This window comes from Jaculus jaculus, chromosome 2 (assembly GCF_020740685.1).
Source record: "Jaculus jaculus isolate mJacJac1 chromosome 2, mJacJac1.mat.Y.cur, whole genome shotgun sequence".
Classification (NCBI taxonomy): Eukaryota; Metazoa; Chordata; class Mammalia; order Rodentia; family Dipodidae; genus Jaculus; species Jaculus jaculus.
The window spans coordinates 113,264,090-113,271,826 of NC_059103.1; the positions used below are offsets into that span (position 1 = coordinate 113,264,090).

Consider the following 7,737-nt stretch of genomic DNA (forward strand, 5'->3'; position numbering starts at 1 on the left):
AATGGCTGGGTGCGGTCCCAGGCATCTGTAACCCTAGCCCTACTCAGGAGGGCAGAACACTGTGAACTGTAGGATTGTGGCAAGCTCCAGGACTGGGAAGAGGAGATTGCTCCAGCTCAAAACAAGGCCAGGCAGAAGAGAAATGGAGAAGACAAATTCACTCCAGCCACTGTAAGTGAGCAACTCCTCTCTTACACCTCTCCCACTGCAGGTGAATGTACAGGGAGCCACAAGGGGACATGTATATTCCTATGCCACACATGGTCATGCTCACTTACTCAACCAAAATAGACTTTTATGTCTATGAGTAACAGATGCTTCCAAAATCTCAGTATGATTTTCAAAGGCCTCTGAGCACCAGAACATCTTCAAGTGAACTTCAGAGATGGAGTCTAGCCCAACATAAGCCAAAACCTTTTCTGAAGTAGATCTCCATGGAAAGTTTAGAGAAAGTTTATAAAATTGATATATATATATATATATATATATATATATATATATATATATGATGAAGAATATTTAGATTTTCCTAAAGGAAATCAGCCAAGGTAAAAAGGATTCTGGGTATTATCCAGGTTTGCTGCAGTGTTCTGACTTCAGAAATTATTTAATATCAAAATACAGGCTTCAGTACACCCTTTTATTCCACTCCAGATTTTCTCCTGAAAATATTATTTATCTATTGAAAATTGTTAGAATTAATAAATGAATTCACCAATAAAAGCACCATATAAAGATGACACAAAATAATTCATATCTCTGTACTACAAAAAAAATAAAAAAATGAAGCCAGGCATGGTGATACACATCTGTAATCCCAGTAGTTTTGAAGCTGAGGCAGAAATGTAGTTTTGAGGCCAGCCTAGTCTACACAGTGAGTTGGCAAATAGGGTGGGGTATTTGATGAGAAGATGTAGAACAAAAAAAGGAGGGAGAGGAAGAGAGAAGAGAAACAAAGTAGCAAAAGAAGCTCCAGTAACAAAAACAATATGAAATTGACATAAACATAGACTTAAGGTTAAATGGCATAAATTAAAAAGCCCTATAAGTAAGCCCCCCCCCCATAAATGTCCAAATGATTTTGGCAATGCTGACATAATCACTGAATGGGAAGAAAATGTCCAATAAATTTTCAATAAATGGTGCTGAGGAAGTTGTATAACCATGTCAAAAACATAAAAATAAATAAATAAACAGGTTCATTACTTGCACCATGCACACAAATTGACTGAAAATGAATTAGGAACCTCTGTTAGTTGCTTTTGTCATCATTGTGGCAAAATAACTGACAAGAAGCCACTTAAGGGAGGAAGAGTTTACGTTGACTGACAGTTTCAGGAAGTAAAGTTCATCGTGGTGAGAAGACATGATAGCTGGAGTGCCCTGCAGCTGTGGCAGTGGGAGCATGAGGTGGCTGCTTACATCACAGCAGCAGTTAGGAATCAGAGAGTCAGTCTGGAGGTGGGGCTTGCCTGCAACCCTCAAGTCGCACCCCTCAGCAACCTATTTTTTCTAGCTAAGTCCCAACTTCTAATAATACCATAGTCAAACATATGAGCCTATTGAGGACACTTAAAATTCAAATCAAAATTTGATATCCTGGTCCCACCTAGGTTCATCTCATAACTAAATAAATTCTATCCAGCTCTGAATGTCCCTAAAGTCTTAAGAATCACAACGTTGACCAGAAATCCATAGTCCCTTCTGAGAATCAAGTCAAAGTCTTACCTATAAGACCTTCAAACAAGTTACTTCTTCCAAAATACAGTGGATGAGAGTAACCACCCTCATTCCTAAAGGTGCCAAGAAAAGACTGAAGCAAAGCAAGCGTAAATCCCAGCAGGACAAACTGGAAACGCTGAAGGTCCATGCCCTGTAGGCCCATGAATTATACGAGTTTATCTTCTACACAGATCACAAATGTCTAGCCTTTCCAAAGGTTTTCTTTACTCCTTGACACTAAGAGCTTCTGTTTTCATGACACTAATGGCCCTCATTTGCATCTTTAGTTCAGAACCTTCTGTGTTGCCGAGCATTTGCCTATTATTAGAATGGATTTGTCCATGGTGAGTACATTATTGTTGCTTTTATATGAACAAATCCAGAACAAAATATGATAAATATAAAGCTTCCAACTTATTATTCTTTCTGCAATTCCCACTCAATGGCCTGGTGTCACAGATCTACTTGTTTATCTAAAGATGTAGGTGATACACTAGAGAGAATATATTCAAGTATTTTTTAAAAAAACCTTTTTCTGTGTGTGAGTGTGGTGAGATTGTATGTATATGTGTATGCACATTCATGTGTGTATAGTGCAATATGTGTGTATGCGTGTTCATGTGTAAGCATATGTGTACATGTGTGTCATGTCCTTAAAGTGCCCTTTCCCCTGTGCTCTCACTATTTCTACCTTAACTTCAACACCCCCATCTCTTTTCCCTTGCATTTAGCAATAGCATCATGATTAAGTGTCTTCCTCCAGTCTGGCCTGCTTCCAACTGCTCTCCCTAATTGCTGCCAAATGATGTTTCTAAAATATAAATCTCTTCTATTCCCTCTTACAAATCCTTCACATATCCCTATGATTTTCACATTAGCTTTCAAAATCCTTTAGTCACAAGCAAAGCCGTTCATGACCAATCACCCACTACTCTAACTTTTCCCACCAATCATCCACATGATGTTTACTTCTTACTCCTATATCAATATATTTGTAATTCTTTAAACATATGCACTGTTTCAGACTCCCCTCCACTCAATACCTTTTTCTTTCCTATTTCCAACTAACCCCTCGAAATGGTTTAAAGGTATACTGCCTCTACCTCTGAAACTATTTCAGAGTCCTCCTGCTTCCATTTGACTTGTAATCACTGCACATACCTCAATACTAACCTACATCCCACCATTCTGTAATAGTTGAGTACAAATACACTTCCTTGTCAAAATGTAGCATTCTTAATTCTCAATCATATATGCCTCACCTTATCTCCTCGGTGTTTAAAACAGAATCTGGCAAACTTATTCTGTTCAGAGCTGTGGAAGGAGGGAAAAAAGTAGGAATACAAACTATTTGCCTACCAAATTCAGAATGATGTGTGCTTTACCTAGCATTTTCCATCTATGTGAACATTTATAAAATCTTCATGACTGTTTAGGTCAGATTTATTTCCCCTATGAATTTAAATTGAACATCTAAGGAAGATGAGAAGAATCTTTACAAAGTTTTAGACAGGGTAGAAGGAGAAAAAAATCCAAACTTCTTCATATCAGGTACATAAGTTTTAATATAATAGTACAAAAGGAAAAAAATAAACACACAAAACATTGGGGTAAGTTCTTTCAATTAGTCTTCATGCATATGCCTACATTCAACCATAAAAATAAATATACAACACTCAAGAGAAAGTGAGGAGGAAGCATAAAAAATGCAAGTGCTACCATATTGGATTAAGAAATATTCCCTAAAGGGAGGACCGGGAGCGCAGCGGGCGGGGGCAGCGGAGAACCGGGGCTCCCAGGTGCCCTCGCCCACGCTGGTCTTCGCCGCTGCCTGAGCCGGACACCATGTCACACAAAGAGTGACCTGCTGCCCATTTTCACAATGGAGGACTTGGGAAAGACTTTCAGCTCTGAGGAAGAAGAAGCAAACTATTGGAAAGATCTGGCCATGACCTACAAGAGAATTCGCAGGAGGAGCTCCAAAATTCCAGGAGGGAAGCCGAGAATATGAAGCTGAGCTGGAGACTCAGCTGCAACAGATCGAGACCAGGAAACGAGAGCTCCTATCGCAGAACAACTGCCTCCGCATGGAGCTAGAGACCATCAAGGAGAAGTTTGAGACGCAGCATTTCAAAGGCTACCAGCAGATCTCAGCGTTGGAGGACGACCTGGCCCAAACCAAAGCCATTAAGGATCAGCTGCAGAAGTACATCAGGGAGCTAGAGCAAGCCAACGACGACCTGGAGAGAGCCAAACAAGCCGCGATCATGTCCCTGGAGGACTTTGAGCAACGCTTGAAAGAAATGCCTTTCTGGAGAGTGAACTGGATGAGAAGGAGAATCTTCTAGAATCTGTCCAGAGGTTGAAGGATGAAGCTAGAGATCTGCGGCAGGAGCTGGCTGTGCAGCAGAAGCAGGAGAAGCCCAGGACACCCGTGCCTGGTTTGGGGGCAGCTGAAAGGACAGACACAGCCGTCCAGGCCACGGGCTCCGTGCGGTCCACTCCCGTAGCTCACCGAGGCCCGGGCTCCGGGTTAAACACGCCCGCAGCATTTAGGCACGGTCTGGACAGCTCTAATAGTGGGACTCCAGTCACACCCGCGGCCCGGATATCAGCCCTCAACATAGTGGGAGACCTGCTGCGGAAAGTGGGGGCCCTGGAGTCCAGACTGGCCTCCTGTCGTGTACGATCAGTCCCCAAGCCAGACAAGTGGCCCAGCCTCAGGGCGAGGGAACAAGAGCAGAGACAGCAGTGGCAGACGATCTAGTGGCACCAGTGTACCTTTGGGTGACAAAGGGTTGGGAAAACGCGTGGAGTTCGGGAAGCCGCCCTCGCAGCCTTGTTCGCCGGTGCTGTGGCCCGCCCAGGGTGTCAAGCTCTTGCTTTAGGGCCCCACAGGAGCTGGAGCCACTCTTCCCCTATGGCACACAGTAAGTTTGAGGACTGAGCACTCGTGTTGCCGTATTTTACTGTGTGCTATGTGGCCCAAGCCAATGATTGAGCTGGCATTGTCCCTGTGAAATGATCTGACCTCACTGGTGGTTTGTGTGTCACAAGGCGTCCCAGGCAGCTGTCAGGTGCGGGTGGTCGTTGGCTCCCCACAGTCCTGATGGCCATAGCAGGAGCTCCCAGTGTCTGGGATCTGCTCCAATGGGGACCTGAGCCCATCTCAGCACTCCCCTATTCGGCCCTACCACGTGGAGCTGCCCTCCAGAGCATTTTCCCATTGCTCTAATGGCACGGGGGACCACAGAAATATGGTCCGTAACCTATGAGATTTAATCTGCCTATTCTGGAGGTTTTTAGAGGTGAACTTGATTTTCAGGTAATTCTCAGGTCAGAGGGAAATTGTCCTTTTGTAAATAAACTTCAGTGCATAGTTTTCCTGAGTCTCCTGCCGTGACATTGGGGTGACATCTGCATCAGGACCTTGGGGACACTTGAAGGTAGGACTGGCCTTGGTCACATAGCCCCTAACAACAAGACTTCATCCAACCATCAGAGAAGAAACCTGGGCGATGTTCCAGCAAGATGTCATGTACAAGGTCACTGTTGGAAACTTCCTTGGGAGAGGAAAAACCAGCCCAGGACGGCCACCGCCCTACGATGGCAGGCCTGCCCGTCTTCGCTGCTTACCAGCCACTGCGCTTCCTTTGCACCGAAGTGGAAAGAACGTGGTAACTTCGGGAGCAGCGACTTAACAGCCTCCCCTTTGCAACTAAGTTATTTTCTGATAGATCAGGGCAAACTAGCCTGGAGTTGGTGATAAAACTTTCCAAGTACTGATGTTCCTGGGGCAGTTTATCTGTGCAGCTGTTTGTTCCCCTGGAACATTCTAACCTCTGTCAGGAAATATGGACTTACATTTTTTTATAAGAACAATGAAATCAAGAAAAGGACCTGCTCTGCTGGTGGATGGTGTGGCCGGTACACATTGCTTTATGTGTCTATTTCCACGTCAGCTCTCCTCGCAAGACTGAGAGATTCTGTGGTTTTTTTTTTTTTTAATATTTTTTTAATTCTTTTTTATTTATTTATTTGAGAGCAACAGACACAGAAAGACAGGTAGAGGGAGAGAGAGAGAGAATGGGCACGCCAGGGCTTCCAGCCACTGCAAACGAACTCCAGAGGCGTGCGCCCCCTTGTGCATCTGGCTAACGTGGGACCTGGGGAACTGAGCCTCGAACCGGTGTCCTTAGGATTCACAGGCAAGCGCTTAACCGCTAAGCCATCTCTCCAGTCCCTCTGTGGGGTTTTTTGTTTTGTCTTTAGTTACGTCACAAAATACAAAAATCTGGGCTAAAAAAAAAAAAAAAAAAAAAAAAAGAAGAAAGAAATATTCCCTAAAGAACTGATATTCCTCAGTCTGGTATTCAGGGAAAAATACTGGAATGGAAATTTCCAAGCTCTCAATGTAAGCTTGAAAACTCACTAAGAAGCCTGGCATGAACAATTATGGTAAAAGGAACCTATTGGGACCTCTAGGACATCTAATAATCATCGAAACAAGAACATTTTGCAGTAGCAGAGCTAGTGGCATTTATTTAGGTATATAAAGAGGAAATCAAAAGTGTAGTTGCCATTTCAAGAGTAATCCAGGCCTCAAGTAACTGCCATAAAAGCCATCCTGATATTGCCATTCATTCCTTACTCAATTATTTAAATTGAGGAATAAGGGTTTATAGATAACTAAATTACTTTCACTGGATTTGCTTTATTTGCTCTTTAAATACATAAGGGGACTGTATTTGAATGAAGCTATTTCCTTGAATATTTTTCTCATCTTGTTTCATTCCAAAAATAGTGTAATGTTGCAAATAACACACAAGGTTGAGAAAGTGAATACTGTTATATTGAAGTCATTTTGTGTTCTAAAAGAGTAATCTTCACTGGTCAATAGCAAATGAACTTGGAGGTACCCTATTCCAATCGTAAAGTAGATTTCATTATAACTTGAGGGCAGGAGTAGAAACTAATACTGACTTTAACAGTTAAGTATGCGTGCATATAGGAACTCTGCTTTCTACTAAATATTGCTGTGAACCTAAAGCTGTTTTTAAAAACAAATTCAATTTGAATATTCACATGTCAAGTTCTGTCGTTTCACAAAGTTACTTTATAGAGTAGAAAAATGCTATCCAACAAGGCCAACAAACAGATGGGATGGCAGAAGAATCTGTACTTCAGTCCTGTGTTTCCCATTTGAAGTCTTAGATACTCTCTAAGCCAAAAGGAAAACTAACCCCTCTTTTGTGAATGTTCCAGGTTTCTTATTTCTAAAGCAGTGCATCTTCACTTCCAAATGAGTTCCCCACACAATTAACAAATGTGTGGCAGAACAGCACATCCCTGGGTTCTTCCCAGTCCTTCTCATGGTTGAAGCATGAACTTGTATCCCTGCATCCAAGCAAAGGATGGGTACCTGGCCCTGGCAATAAAGACCCCCAAAGCCTCATGAAGTGAAGTTTATGAGAGCAGGAAAATCTTGGTAACATTTGGTTACCACCCTATCTGTAGACTCATGGTGCTTAGATTTGGGAGACAGTGTGTGTGTGTGTGTGTGTGTGTGTGTGTGTGTGTGTGTGTGTTTGTGTGGCTGGGGGGTGTGGCAAGGGCTGAGTCTGGAAGACACAGAATACCAAGAATAGTTAACTACTAGACAATGAATAGAATATATTCACACACTGATAAGTAAGGAGGAAACTTGAAGAATCTACTCTTGAGCCTGCCTTGGATCTTGGAAGGTCCTGGAAATGTGACATCCTACTTCAATGACTACAATGAACTCAAACATAGAAGAACAAACTTCTGGGAAAATCAAGGTGGGAAGATTCTGAATGAAATAATCCAGTCCCTGTGGCTTGAGAAGGAGATTGCTACAAAGGTGTTCATAACAAAGTTCCTCTCCTACAAAGACACACTAATGCACAGGCTCAGCCAGAAAGGACTCTTCTGAAAGAACAACTGTCTTCTTTGGTTCTCCCTGGACTGTATAAAAGTCACAATACTCAGGTA

General features: G+C 42.7%; 1 pseudogene; it reads left to right on the top strand.

The window, feature by feature from the left end:
• The first annotated feature begins 3,603 nt into the window (after positions 1–3,603).
• Positions 3,604–4,610, top strand: LOC101603112 (annotated as a pseudogene).
• Positions 4,611–7,737: the final 3,127 nt, after the last annotated feature.